The following is a 17,430-nucleotide window of genomic DNA, read 5'->3' on the forward strand; positions in this document are numbered from 1 at the left end:
GGTGGATTCTCAGTTGACAAAGCCACTGTTACATGATTTTTCGCCTTCCATTTCATCTTACCTTTCATCATTACAGATCTAGCAACTGTTTACCGTTTATTCTTACATGAAACAGGATCTAACAACCCTTCAGGAGTCTCATCAGACCCAGACAAAATCACTGTCCACTCCTACTGCACGATCAAAGATATTCTAGGTTTAATTTTTCTCCTCTTCCTCCTAGTAACTCTATCACTATTTTCACCTGACCTTCTAAGCAACCCAGGTAATTATACTTTGGCCATCCCCCTACATATCCCACCCCACATTAAGCCAGAGTGACATTTTTTGTTTGCATATGCAATTCTACGATCCATCCCTAACAAACCAGGAGGTGTACTAGCCCTTATATCCTCCCTTCTCATTCTAGCAATTATGCCATACTTCACCCGTCTAAACAACAAAGCATAATATTCCGTCCATTAAGTCAATGCCTATTCTGAATCTTAGTAGCTGACCTGCTCACCCTCACATGAATCAGAGGACAGCCAGTCCACTACCGTTTCATTATTATTGGACAATCAGCATCCATTATGTATTTCTCCACTCTACTCACCCTTATGCCACTCACTGCCTTAATTGAAAATAAGCTACTTAAATTAAACTACTGTTGCAGTATAATTCAATACTCTGGTCTTGTAAACCAGAAATAGAGAATTCCCTCCACAGGACAACTCAGGGAAAAAGCATTCCCACTTCACCGTCAACATCTAAAGCTGCAATCATAATTAAACTATTCCATGTACTTTTCTCAGCACACATTTTAGCTACCATGTCAGTATTAATAAACTAACACTAATACATCAGTGCTTCTATGTACTTCATGCATTACTGTTATTCCCCAAGAATAATATATTGTACTATACATGCTTAATCGCACATAGTTCATTCATATATTAAAATATATAAAAAAGTTAGCCCACATACATATAAACACGTATCAAAATTTCTTAATCAACTATAGAGCTTATATTATTAACTGTACAATAAGATCTAGCCAACAGGAATATTCATCCATATGAAAAACCCTTAATATTACATCGGAATATTACCCCACGATATGGTTTGCAATATCCAGGAGGGAAGGGGGGGTGATATTACTCCTCATATCGGGGGAGGTGTTCACCCATCCACCATATGGTTCGTAATATCCAGAGGCGGAGGTGGGGAGATATTACTCCCCATATCACAGGAGGGTGGTCATCACCCCACGATATGGTTTGTAATATCCAGGGGGGGAGGGGGTGATATTACTCCCCATATCACAGGGGGTGTGATATGTTTCATAATATCCAGGGGTGGGGAGAGGAGGGTGATATTACTGTCCATATCATGGGGGGTGTGATACAGTTCAAAATATCCAGGGAGGGAGAGGGGGGTGATATTACTCCCCACATCACAGAAAGTGTTCACCCCTCTGCGATGTGGTTGGTAATATCTTGGGGAAGGGGGGAGAGGGCAGTGATATTACTCCCCATATCACAGGGGGTGTGATATGGTTCGTAATATCCAGGCGGGGAGAGGGCGGTGATATTACTCCCCATATCACGGGGGGTGTGATATGGTTCGTAATATTCGGGGGGGAGAGGGTGATACTACTCCCCATATAGCAGGGGGTACACCTTCTTGTGATGTTTGTAGTATCCAGGATGAGAGATGATAATATTACTCCCCATATTGCCGGGATGTACAATGTCTTGTGATATGGTTTTTAATATCCAGAGGGGGAAGGGATGATAGTTCTCACCATAGCGCAGGATGTACACTTTCATGTGATATGGTTCATAATATCCAGGGGCAGAAAGGATGATGTTGCTACTCATACCGTAGGGGGTGTACCCCCGTCGCAATATTGTCTGTAATATTCAGGAGGGAAGAGGATGATGTTACTCTCCATATCGCAGTAGGTGTACAGTCCCCTACAATATTGTCTGTAATATCCAGGGTGGAAGAATGTATTGCAGAATATATACACCCCCTTGTGACATATTTCATAATATCCAGGGGTGAAGAGGGTGATATTACTCCCCATACTGCAAGGGATATACACCCCCCTGTGCCATTGTTCATAACATCCATGGAGGGAGAGGATGATATTACACCCGATATCGCAGAAAGTATACACCTTGCTGTAATATATTTCATAATATCCAGGGGTGAAGAGGATGATATTACTCCCCATACCGCAGGGGGTGTACACTCTCCTGTGTTATTTTTCATAATGTCAAGGGAGAAAGAGGATAATATTAGTCCCAGTATCGCAGGGGATGTACACTCCCCTGTGATATTGTTCGTAAAATCCAGGAAGGGAGAAGATGATATTATTCCCCATATTGCAGTAGGTGAATACCCCCCGTGATATGTTAATAATATCCAGGGGGTGAGTGGATGATATTACTCTGCATATCGCAGGGGGTGTACATCCCTAGCGATATTATCCGTAGTATCCAGGTGAAGAAAAGATAATGTTACTCCCCATATCGCAGGGGGTGTCTGCGATATAGTCCCTAATAGCCAGCATAGCCAGCAAGGAAAAGGATGATGTTACTCCCCATATCGCAGGGAAATACTATTCTCCTGATATCACAGTGGATGTACATACCATGCGTACACCCAGAAATATTATTTGTAATATTCTGGGAAGATATTACTCTCCTAATAACACTGGGGGTGTACACTGTGTGTGTACACCTTGGGGTTTTATTCGTAATATCCTGAGGAAATATCCTGAGGAAATTCGTAATATCCTGTGTACACCCACTGTGATATTATTCATAATATCTGAGAGAGATATTACTGCTAATACCACAGCTGGTGTACACCATATGTGTACATCCTGTGATATTAGGAGTAAAATCCTAGGGAGATATTACTCCTAACATCACAGTAAATGTACATCATGTGCGTACACCCTGTGATATTATTTGTAATATCCTAGGGAGATATTACTCCTACTAGCACAGTGTGTGTACAACATGTATGTACACTGTGCAATATAATTCACAATATCCTTCAAAGATATTACTCCAAATATCACAGTGGGTGCACACCCTGTGATATTATTCATAATATTCATAATATATGGTGATATATTACTTCTAATATCACCATGAGTGTATACCCTGTGATATTCATAATATCCTCAGGAGATATTACTTTTAATATCCCAGTGGGTGTACACCATGTGTGTATGCTCTGTGATATTATTCATAATATCCTGTGGAGATATTACTCTAAATATAAAAGTGAGTGTACACAGTGTGTGTACACTCTGCACTACTCTTTGTAATATCCTTGGGAGATATTTCATATCGCAATGGGTGTACACCATGTGTGTACACTCTGTTATATAATTCATAATATCCTCCAAAGATATTACTGCAAATATCACAGTGGGTGTATACCATGTGTGTGCACACCGTGATATTACTTGTAATATCGTTGGGAGATGATATTACTCCTAATATCATAGTGAGTGGTGTGTAAAGCCTGTGATATTATTGATAATATCCTCAGGAGATATTACTTCCAATATCACAGTGAGTGTACACCCTGTGATATTCTTCGTAGTATCCTAAGGAGATATTACCCCTAATATCACAGTGGGTGTATACCATATTTGTGTATTATTTATAATATTATTCATAATATCCTCAGAAGATTTACTTTTAATGTTACAGTGGGTGTACACAATGTGTGTACACCCTGTGATATTATTTGTAATATCCTAGGGTGATATTACTCTTAATATCAAAGTGAGTGTACAACATGTGTGTACACCCTGTGATATTATTTGTAATATCCTAGGGAGTTGTTACTCCTAATAGGACAGTAGTTGTACACTTTGTGATATTATTTATAATATCTAGAAAGATATTACTCCTAATATCAAAGTGGGTGTACAGCGTGTGATATTATTCATAATATCCTAGCGAGATATTACTCCCAATATCCAGGTGGGTGTACACCCTGTGTGTACACCCTGTGATATTATTTGTAATATCCTAGGGTGATATTACTCTTAATATCATAGTGGGTGTACAACATGTGTGTACACCCTGTGATATTATTTGTAATATCCTAGGGTGATATTACTCTTAATATCAAAGTGAGTGTACAACATGTGTGTACACCCTGTGATATTATTTGTAATATCCTAGGGAGTTGTTACTCCTAATAGGACAGTAGTTGTACACTTTGTGATATTATTTATAATATCTAGAAAGATATTACTCCTAATATCAAAGTGGGTGCACAGCGTGTGATATTATTCATAATATCCTAGTGAGATATTACTCCCAATATCCAGGTGGGTGTACACCCTGTGATACTGATTGTAACATCTAAGGGAAATATTACTCCTAATATCACTGTGGTTGTACACCCTAGGATATTATTTGTAATATCCTGGGGAGATCTTTCCTTTAATATCACAGTGGGTGTACACCATGTGTCTACACCCACTGTGATATTAGTGGTAACATCCTAGGGTGATATTACTCCTAATATCACAGTGGGTGTACACCCAGTGATATTATTTGTCATATACTAGGAAGATATTACTCCTAATAGCACAGTGGGTGTACACCCTGTGATATTATTCATAATATCCTAGGAAGATATTACTCCTAATATCACAGTGGGTGTACACCATGTGTGAACACCCACTATGATATTATTCATAATATCCTAGGGAGATATTACTCCTAATATTACAGTATGTGGACAGCCTGTGATAATATTATTCGTATTATCCTAGGGAGATATTACTCCTAGTATCATGGTGGGTGTACATTCTTTGATATTATTCATAATATCTTAGGCAGATGTTAATCCTAATATCACAGAGGGTGTACAGCCTGCGATATTATTTGTAATATCCCAGGGAAATGTTATTCATCATATCTTGGGGAGATATTACTCTTAATATTACAGTAGAGGTACACCCTGTGATATTATTCGTGATATCTCAGGGATGTATAATTTCTACGATCACAGTGAGTGTACATTCTGTGATATAATTTGTTATACCTTAGAAAGGTATTACTCCTAATATTACATTGGGTGTAAACCTATGATATTATTCATGATATCTTAGAGGGATATTACTTTTAACATCATAGTGGGTGTACAACCTTTTACGTTATTTGTGATATCTTAGGGAGATATTACTATAAATATCACAGTGAGTGTACACCCCGTCATATTATTCATGCTATCTTAGGAAGATATTACTCCTAATATCACAGGGGGTGTACACCCTTTGAAAAGATTCGTGGTATCTTAAGGATATATTACTCCTAATACCATGATGGGTTTAATCCCTGTGATATTATTTGTGATATCTGAGGGAGATATTACACTTAATATCACTGTGAGTGTACACCTAGTGATATTATTCGTGATACCGTAGGCATATATTACTTTGAATTTCACAGTGGGTGTCTACCTTGTAATATTGTTTGTAATATCTTAGAGAGATATTACTCCTAATATCACAGTGGATGTTTACTCTGTAATATTTGTGATATCTTAGAGATATATTATGACTGATATCACAGTAGGTGTACACCATGTGTGTACACCCTGTAATGCCATTCATAATATCTTACTCCTATTATCACAGTGAGTGTACGTTATCACCCTGTGATATTATTCTTAACATCTTAAGGAGATTATACTCCTACTATCACAGTGGGTGAATACAATGTGTGTACACCATGTGATATTATTCATAATATGTTAGGAAGATATTTCTCCTAATATCACAGTGGGTGAACACCATGTGTGTACACCTGTGATATTATTCGTAATATCTTAGGGAGATATTACACCTAATATCACAGTGGGTGTACACCCTGTGATATTATTTGTAGTAGCTTAGAGAGGTATTACTACTCATATCATAGTGGGTGTACACCATATGATATTATTCGTAGTATTGTGGGGAGATATTACTCCTAATATCAAAGTGGGTGTACACCCTGTGCTATTATTTGTAGTGTCTTCGGGAGATATTACTTCTAATATCACAGTGGGTGTACACCTTGTGATATTATCTGTAGTATCTTAGGGAGCTATTCCTCCTAGTATCACAGTGCATGTACACCCTGTGATATTGTTCATAGTATGTTAGGGAGATATTACTCCTCATATTACAATGGGTATACACCCTGTGATAGTATTCATAGTACTTTAGAAAGATATTATTCCTAATATCACAGTGGGTAGACAGCCTGTGATATTATTCATAGTATCTTAGAAAGATATTACTCATAATATCACAGTGTACAGCCTGTGATATTATTCATAGTATCTTAGGGAGAAAGTACTTGTAATATCACAGTGGGTGTGCAGCCTGGGATATTATTTGTAGTATCTAAGAAATATATTACTCCTTATATCACAATGGCTGTACACCCTGTGTTATTATTTGTAATATCCTAGGGAGATATTACTCTTAATATCACAGTGGATGTACACCCTGTGATAGTATTCGTAATATTATTACGAATATTAGGATAATATTAGTAATATCCTAAGGAGATATTACTCCTGATTTCACAGTGGGTGTACACCCTATGATATTATTTGTTGTATCTAAGAAAGATATTACTCCTAATATCACAGTGGGTGTACACCTTTGACATTATTTGTAATATTTTAGGTAGATATTACTCCTAATATCACAGTGGGTGTACACCACTTCTGTGAAATTGTTCCTAATATTCAAAGGTGAAGAGGATAATATTTTTCCCAATATCGCAGGGGGGTGTACCCCCTGTGATATTGTTCCTAATATTTAAAGAAGAGAGGCTGAAATTACTCCCAATATCGCAGGGGGTGTACACTTTCCCTGTAATATTGTTCATAATATCTAGTAAGGAGAGGATGATATTACTTGTAATATCACAGGGTGTGTACACTCCCCCTGTGATATTATTTATATCCGGGGGAGAGAAGATGATATTACTCCCAATATGGCAGGGAGTATACACTTTCCCTGTAATATTGTTCATAATATTCAGGGAGAAAGAGGACGATGTTACTTACAATATCACAGAGAGTGTACACCTTCCCGTGATATTGTTCCGAATATCCAGGAAGGGAGAGGATGCTATTACTCACAGAATTGCAGGGGGTGTTTGCCCCTTCTGTGATATTGGTCCTAATATCCACGGGGAGAGAGGATGATATTACTGTCAATATTGGATGGGGTATATGCCCCCCGATGATATTATTTCTCATATCCAGTGGCAGAGAGTATGACATTACTCCCAATATCGCAGGAGGTGTACACCCGCCCTTGTAATATTGTTTCTAATATCTAGGCATGGGGAGAGGATATTATTACTCCCAATATCGCAGATAGTGCACACCACCCCTGTGATATTGTTTATAATATTTAGGGGGTGAGAGGATGATATTACTTCCAATTTTGCAGGAGGATGTTCACATTTTCTGTGATATTATTCTTAATATCCACGGGAGGAAAGGATGATCTTACTCCCAATATCGCAGGGGGTGTAGACCTCCCTGCTGATATTGTTTCTTATATCCAGGGGAGCAGAGGATGATATTACTCGCAATATCGCAGTGGGTGTACACCCCTGCTGCGATACTGTTTTTAATATCCGAGGGAGAGAGGATAATAGTACTCCCAATACTGCAAGGAATGTACACCCCCCTGTGATATTGTTCCTAATATCCAGGAAGGGAGGGTAATATTGCTCCCAATATCACAGCACGTGTACACCCTCCCCCTTTGATATTGTTTATAATATCCGCGGGGAGAGGATGATATTACCTCTAATATCTCAGGGGGTGTACACTCCCTCTGTGATATTGTAATATCCTAATATCCAGTTGAAAAGAGGATGGTATTACTCCCAATATTGCAGGGTGTGTGCACCCCCCATGATATTGCTTTTTTGTTTCTTTGTTTTGCTTTGTTTTGTTTTGTTTTGTTTTAAGACAGAGTTCCGCTCTGTCGCCCAGGCTAGAGTGCAGTGGCGCTATCTCAGCTCACTGCCAGCTCCGCCTCCCGGGTTCATGCCATTCTCCTGCCTCAGCCTCCTGAGTAGCTGGGACTACAGGCGCCCGCCACCACGCCCGGCTAATTTTTTTTTTTTTTTTTCAGTAGTGACAGGGTTTCACCGCATTAGCCAGGATGATCTCGATCTCCTGACCTCGCGATCCACCCATCTCAACCTCCCAAAGTGCTGGGATTACAGGCGTGAGCCACCGCGCCCGGCTGATATTGTTCTTAATATCCAGAGGGCGAGAGGATGATATGACTCCCAACATCGCGGCTGGTGTACATCTTTCCTGAGACGTTGTTCCCAATATCTAGGGGGGGAGGGAGAGGATAATATTACTTTCAATATCTCGGGGGTGTACACCCCCTTGTGATATAGTTTCTAATATCCAGGGAGGAAAGGGATAATATTACTCTCAATATCATAGAGGGTGTACACACCCCCCTTTGATATTGTTCCTAATATCCAGGGAAAAAGAGAATAGTATTACTCCCAATATCTTAGAGGGTGTACGCCCCTGTGTGATATTGTCACTTATATCCAGTGGAGGGGAGGGTGATGTGTCTCCCAATACCGCAAGGGGTGTACACACTCCCTGTGATATTGTTTATAATATCCAAAGATATGAGAGGATATTACTCCCCAAATCGCTGGAGGTGTACACCCTCCCTATGACATTGTTCCTAACATCCAGGGGTGGGAAAGGATGATATTACTCTTAATATCCAGGAGGTGTACAGCTCCCCCGTGATATTGTTTATAAAATCCAGGGATGGAGAGAATAATACTATGCCCAGTATCACTGGGGTTGTACATTCCCTTGTGATATTGTTCATAATAATAACCCATTATTATTATTGTGATATTCAGTGGGTGACAGGATGATACTACTTTGAATATCGCAGAAAGTGTACACCCCTCTGTAATATTATTTTTAATATCCAAGGAAATGAAGATGATATTACTCCCAATATAGAAGGAGTTGTACAACCGCCTGATATACTGTATGTAATATCCAGGGGGAGAGAGGATGATGTGACTCCCACTATCGTAGGGGGTGTACTTCCCCCTGTGATATTGTTCGTAATATTCAGGGGAGAGAAAATGATATTTTTCAAAAAATTGCATGGGGTGTACACCCCCCGTGATACGGTTCGTAATATCCAGAAGGGGAGAAAATGGTATTACTTTCAATATCGCAGGGGGTGTACACTCTCTGTGATATTGTTTGTAATATTTAGAAGGGCAGAGGATGATAGTATTCCCACTATTTCAGGAGGTGTACACCCCTCCGTAATATGTTTCTAATATCCAGGGGGGAAGAGGATACTGTTACTTTCCATATCTCAGAAGGGTGTACACTGCCCCCTCCCCGTGATATTGTTTCTCATATCCAGGGGGTGAGTGGATGATATTAGTCCCAATATTGCAGGGAGAATGTACACCCCTTCTGTGATATTGTTCCTAATATCCGGGGGGGGTGAAGGATGATATTACTCCCAATATCGCAGGCTGTGCACACACCCCTGTGACATTATTCATAATATGCAGTGTAAATAGGAAAATATTACCACCAACATCGCAGGAAGTGTGCAGGATTTCTGTGACATAGTTCCTAGTATCCAAAGGTGGAGAGAATAACATTACTCCCAATATCTCAGGGGTTGTACACCTCCCCTGTGATACTGTTCTCAATATCCAGGGAAGGAGAATATGGTATTACTTCCCTTATTGCAGGGAGTGTAGAGCTGCCCGTGATATTCTTCCTATATCCAGGAAGGGAGAGGATATTCCTCACAATATTGCAGGAAGTATACACCCCTCCTGTGACATGGTTCCTAATTTCCAGGGGAGAGGAAGGTGATATTAGTGTCAATATTGCAGGAGTTTATACACCCCTGTGATGTGGTTCCTACTATGCAAAGAAGGAAAAGATATTACTCTCAAAATCGCAGGGCATGTACACACGCCTGTGACATTGTTCATAACGTCCAGGGTGGAGAGGAAGATATTACAACCAATATCCCAGAAAGTGTACAGCACTTCTATGATATTGTTCCTAATTTCCAGGGGAGGAGGAGGTGATATGACTGTCAAAATTGCAGGAAGTATATACCTCTCTGTGATGTGGTTCCTGATATCCAAGAGTGGAAAAAAAGATATTATTTCCATTATCTCAGAGGGTCTAAACCCCCTCCTGGTGATACTGTTCGTAATATCCAGTGAGGGAAAAATGATATTAAACCCAGTATCGCAAGAGGTATATACGCCCCTGTGATATTGCTACTAACACCCAGGAAAGAAGAGGGTGATATTACTCCTAATATCTCAGCTGGTGTACAAATCCCTGTGTTATTCTTCCTAATATCCAGAAAGGAGAGAATGATACTTCTCTTTATATTGCAGGGGGTGCAGACTCCTCTGTTATATGGGCCGTAATACACATGGAAGAGACGATGTTTCTTCCAATGTCGAAAACACGGCGAACGAGAGGGGCGAACATCCAGGAGGGGAGGGGAGAGGGGGGTGCTGTTAGTCCCCATATCGCAGGGGTCGTTTGCCCCTCTGCAATGTGGTTTGTAATATCCAAGAAGAAACTGTGTAATATTCCTCTTTGTGTTGCGCGGGCTGTACACCCTCCTTGTGATATGACTGGTCATATTCGGTTTGGATTTGGTGGTGTTACTCCCCATATCGCTGGTGGTGTTCACCCCCCTGTGATATAATTTATAATTTCCAGGGTTGGATAGGGTGATACTACTTTTTATATTGCGGTGGATGTTCCATCCTCTGTGATGTGGTCCTTAATATCCAAGAGGAAAATGTATACTACTACTCCTTATATCGCACGGTGTGTACACCTTTTCTGTGCCATTGTTCGTAATATCCGGTGGGGAATTAGTACTCCCCATATCATTCACCCGTGATATGGTTCGTCACATCCAGAGAGGGAGATGGTGATATTTACTACCCGTATAGCGGGGGGTGTACACTTTTTTATGATGTTGTTCATAATATCCAGGACGAGAGACGATACTATTGCTCTCCATATCACTGGGGGTATAAAACGTCCTGTGATATGGTTTTTTGATATTCAGAGCGGTCGTGGATGATATTTCTCACCACACCTCATGGTGTACACCTTCATATGATATTGTTCATAATATCCAGGGGTGGAGAGGCTGATGTTGCTACCCGTATTACAAGGGGTGTAACCTCCTTGCGATATTGTCAGTAATATTCGGGTGGAGAGAATGTTACTCCCCACATTGCAGTGGGTGTACAACATCCTGCTATATTATCCTTAACATCCAGGGAACAGAGGATGATGTCACTCACCATATCATAGGAGGTGTACACCCTCCTGTGATACTGTCTGTAATATCCAGGGTGGAAGAGGTGATATTTCTCCCAATATCACAGAAAGTATACACCCCCTCGTGCTATATTTCATAATATCCAGGAGTGAAGAGAATGATATTACTCCCCATACCGCAGGGAGTGTACACCTCCCTATGCTATTGTTGATAACATCCAGGGAGGGAGAGGATGATATTACACCCAATATCGCAGGAAGTATACACATTGTTATGACATATTTCATAATATGCAGGGATGAAGAAGATGATATTACTCTCCCTACCACAGGGGGCGTACACCCCCCGTTTTATTTTTCATAATATCCAGGAAGGGAGAGGATGATATTATTCCCAATATCTCAGGGGATGTACACCCCCCTCTGATGTTGTTTCCAACATCCAGGAAGACAGAAGATGATATTACTCCCCATATCACAGTAGGTGAACACCCCCCTGTGATATTGTTCATAATATCCAGGAGGTGAGTGGATGATATTACTCTGCATATTGCAGGGGTTGTACACCCCCCTGAGATATTGTCCAGAGTATCCAGGTGAAGAAAGGATAATATTACTTCCCATATCGCAGGGGGTGTATATAGTCCCTAATATCCAGCGGGGAAAAGGATGATGTTACACCCCATATCACAGGGAAATATTATTCTCCTAATATCACAAGGGTGTACACATGGTGTGTACACCCAGAAATATTATCCATAATATCCTAAGGAGATATTACTCTCCTAATAACTTAGTGGGTGTACACCATATATGTACACCTTAAGATTATATTTGTAATATCCTGAGGAAATATTACACTTCTAATATCACAGTGAGTGTATGCCATGTTTGCCCACCCTGGGATATTATTCATGATATCCTGGGAAAATATTTCTCTTCGAAAATCACAGTGGGTGTACACCACGTGTGTGCACCCTCTGATATTATTCATAATATCCGAGGGAGATATTACTCCTAATACCACAGTGGGTGTACACCCACTGTGATATTATTTGTAATATCATAGGGAGATATTACAGCTAATATCACAGTAAATGTACACCATGTGTGTACACCCTGTGATATTACTAATAATATCCTAGGGAAATATTACCCCTAATAGCACAGTGTGTGTACACCATGTATGTATAGCCTGTGATATTATTTGTAATATCCTAGAGAGATATTTCTCCTAATAGCACGGTGTGTGCACCCCTTGTGATAATATTTGTAATATCCTAGGGAGATATTACTCATAATATCTCATTGAGTGTACACCCTTTGATATTATTCATAATATCTTTGGAATATATTATTTCTAATATCACAGTGAGTGTACACCTTGTGATATTATTTGTAATGTCCTCTGGAGATATTACTTTCGTATCACAGTGGGTGTACACCATGTGTGTACACTCTGAGATATTATTCATATTATCCTCCAAAGATATTACTCCAAATATCAAAGTGGGTGTACACCATGTGTGTACACTCTGAGATATTATTTGTAATATCCTTGGGAGATATTTCTTTTAATATCACAGTGGGTGTATACCATGTGTATACACTCTGCACTATTATTTGTAATATTCGTGGGCAATGTTATTCCTAATATCCCAGTGGGCATACACCATGTGTGTACACCCTGGTATAGTATTTGTAATATCCTTGAAATATATTACTCCTAATATCAAAGTCTGTGTTCAACCTGTGTATACCTCCTGGGATTGAATTCATAATATGATGCAGAGATACTACTTACAGTATCACAGTGGGTGTACAGCATGTGTGTACACCCTGGGATAGCATTGGTAATATCCTGGAAAATATTACTCCTAATATTGCAGTGACTTGGGGAGATATTACTCCTAATATCACAGTGCGTGTACTCCATGTGTGTACACACTGGTATAGTATTCATAACATCCTGGGGGATATTACCCTTAATATCACAGTGGGTGTACACCATGTGTATATATCCTGTTATTGTATTCTTAATATTTTGGGGAGATATTACTCTAAATATCACAGTGGTTGTACATCATTTGTGTACACCCACTGTGATAGTATTCATAATATCCTAAGAAGATATTTCTTCTAATATCACGGTGGGTGTACACGATGTGTGGGATAGTATTTGTAACATTTTCTGGAGTTACTACTCTTAATGTCACACTGGGATATTATTCATAACATCCTGTTGAGATATTACTCCTAATATCACAGTGCTTGTACACCATGTGTGTACACCCTAGGATAGTATTCATAATATCCTGGGGAGACATTGCTGTTACTATCACTGTGGGTGTACACCATGTGTGCAGACCCTGGGACAGTATTTGTAATATTTTGGGGAGATATTACTTTTAATATCATGGAATATTATTCGTAAAATCCTGGGGAGATATTGCTTCTAATGTCACTGTGGATGTACACCGTGTGTTTAAACCCTGAGATAGCATTCATAATATCCTGTGGAGATATTAGTTTTAATATCACAGTTAGTGTACACCATGTGTGTACACCCTTGGGAAGTGTTTGTAATACCCTGGAGCGATATTTCTACTAAAATCACAGTGAGTGTACACCATGTGTGTACACCCTGGGATAGTATAGTATTTGTAATATCCTGGGGAGCTATTACTTCTAATGTCATGGTGGGTGTACATCATGTGTGTACACCATTAGATAGTGTTTTTAATATACTGAAGAGATATTACTCGTAAAATCACAGTGGTTGTACACCATATGTGTAGAGCCTGGTATAGCATTCGTAATAACATTGGGTGGTATTACTGATGATATCACAGTAGTTGTGCAATATGTGTGTACATCCTGAGATAGTATTCATAATATTCTGAGGAAATGTACTCCTAATATCACATACATGGTGTACACCCTGTGACAGTATCCATAATATCCTAAACGGATATTACCCCTAATATTATGGTGGGTGTAAACCATGTGTGTGCACCCTGGGATACTATTCATAATATCCTGGAAAAATATTAATCCTAATATCACGGTGGGTGTACACCAGGTGTGTACACCCTGGGATAGTGTTCATAATATTCTGGGGATATATTACTCATAATATCACAGTGGGTGTATGTTATGTGTGTACACCATCAGGTAGTATTCATAGTATTCTTGGGTGATATTTCTTCTAATATGACCCTATGTATGTCTATTATTTCTTCTAATATGACACTATATGTGTACACCAGGGATAGTATTCATAATATCCTGGGCAGCTATTATTCCTAATATCACAGTGGTTGTACACCATGTGTGTACACCCCGTTTTAGTATCTGTAATATTTTGGGGAGATATTCCTCCTAATATCACAGTGGGCATACATCATGTGTGTACACCCTGTACACCCTCGTATAGTATTCATAATATCCTGGGAAGATATTACTCCTAATATCATGGTGGGTGTACACGATGTGTTGGATAGTACTCAAAATGTCCTCAAGAGATACTACTCCTCATATCACAGTGGGTGTACACCATGTGTCTACAGCTTGTAATAGTATTCGTAATATCCTTGGGAGATACTCCTCCAAATATCACAGTGGTTGTACACCAGGTGGGTACACCCTGGGAGAGTATTCGTAATATCCTGGGAAGATATTACACTTAATATCACAGTGGGTGTACACCATGTGCGTACACCCTAGGATAGTATTAGTAGTATCCTGGGGAGATAATACTCCTAATATCTCAGTGGGTATACACACATGGTGTATACATTATTTGTAGTATGCTGGGCAGATATTTCTCCTGACATCACAGTTGGTTTGCATGATGTGTGTACACCCTGGGACATTATTCATAATATCCTAAAAAGATATTACTCCTAATATCACAGTTGTTGTGCACCACGTGTGTACACCCTGGGACATTATTTATAATATCCTGGGGAGATATTACTCCTAATATCACAGTGGGTGTACCCCATGTCTGTACACCCTAGGAAATTATTGTAATATCCTGGGAAGATATTACTCCTAATATCAAAGTGGGGGTAGGTACACCATGTGTGTACACCCTGTTATATGATTAGTAATATCTGGGGTGATATTACTCCTAATATCACAAAGAGTGTACACCGTGTGTCTACACCCTGGGATAGTAATCATAATATCCTGGGGAGATACTACTTATAATATCACAGTTGGTGTACACCATGTGTGTATACACTGGCATAGTATTCATAATATCCTGGGGAATATTACTCTTAATATCACAGTGGGTGTTCACTATGTGTGTACACTCTGGGATAGTATTTGTAATATCCAGGAGAGATATTACTCCTAATATTACAGTGGGTGTACATGATGTGTGTACACCCTGGGATACTATTATTAATATCCTGGGGAGATACTACTTTTAATATCATAGTGTGTGTACACCATGTGTGTACACACTGGTATAGCATTTGTAATATCTTGGGGAGATATTACTCCTAATATCACAATGCTTTTACACCATGTGTGTACACCCTGGAATAGTATTAGCAATATCCTGGCAATATATTACTCCTAATATCACAGTGGGTGTACACCAGGTGTGTATACCCTGAGATAGCATTCGTAATTTCCGGGGAGATATTACTTTTAATATCACAGATGGTGTACACCATGTGTGAACACACTGGGATATTATTTGTAATATCCTGGGGATATATTATTTCTAATATCACAGTGGATGTACACCCTGGGATATTATTTGTAGTATCCTGCAGAGATATTACTCTTAATATCACAGCAGAGTGTACACCCTAGAACATTATTCATAATATCATGGGGAGATATTACTCCTAATATCACAGTGGGTGCACACCATGTGTGTACACCCTGGGACAATATTCATAATATCCTGGAGAGATATTACTCCTAATATCACAGATGGTGTACATGAAGTGTGTACACCATGGGAAATTATTTGTAATATTCTGGGGAGATATTACTTCTAATATCACAGTTGGTGTATACGATGTGTGTACACCCTGGGACATTATTGCTAATATCCTGAAAAGATATTACTCCTAATATCACAGTGGGTGTACACCATGTGTGTTCACCCTGGGACATTATTTGTAATATCCTGAGAAGATATTACTCCTAATATCACAGTGGGGGTACACTGTGTGCATACACCCTGAGATATTATTAGTAATATTCTGGAGAGATATTACTCCTAATATCACAATGGGTGTACACCATGCATCTACACCCTTGTATAGTCTTCATAATATCCTATGGAGATACTACTTATAATATGACAGTGGGTGTACACTGTGTGTGTACATGCTGGTATAGTATTTGTAATATTCTGGGGTTTATTAATTTTTTTTTTTGGAGACAGAGTCTCACTCTATCGCCCAGGCTGGAGTGCAGTGGTGCGAACTGGGCTCACTGCAAGCTCCGCCTCCTAGGTCCACGCTATTCTCCTGCCACAGCCTCCCGAGTAGATGGGACTACAGGCGCCCGCCACCATGCCCGGCTAATTTTTTTAGTAGAGACGGGGTTTCGCCATGTTAGCCAGGATGGTCTTGATTTCCTGACCTCGTGATCCACCTGCCTCGGCCTCCCAAAGTGCTGGGATTACAGGCGTGAGCCACCGCACCCAGCCTTAATCTTAATATGACAGTGGGTGTACACCATGTGTGTACTGTTTGGGATATTACTTGTAATATCCAGAGCAGATATTGTGCCTAATATCACTGTGGGTGTGCAGGATGTGTGTTCACCCTGAGATAGCATTCGTAATAGCTTGGGGAGATATTACATCTAATAACATAGTAGGTGTACACCATGTGTGTACACCCTGGTATAGTATTCGTAATATCTTGGGGAGATATTACTCCTAATATCACAGTGGGTGTACAACATGAGTGTAAACCCTGAAATAGTATTTGTAATATTCTGAGGAGATATTATTTTTAATATTACAGTGAGTGTACACCATGTGTGCAGACACTGGGA

Source organism: Nomascus leucogenys, chromosome 18 (genome assembly GCF_006542625.1).
Source record: "Nomascus leucogenys isolate Asia chromosome 18, Asia_NLE_v1, whole genome shotgun sequence".
NCBI lineage: Eukaryota > Metazoa > Chordata > Mammalia > Primates > Hylobatidae > Nomascus > Nomascus leucogenys.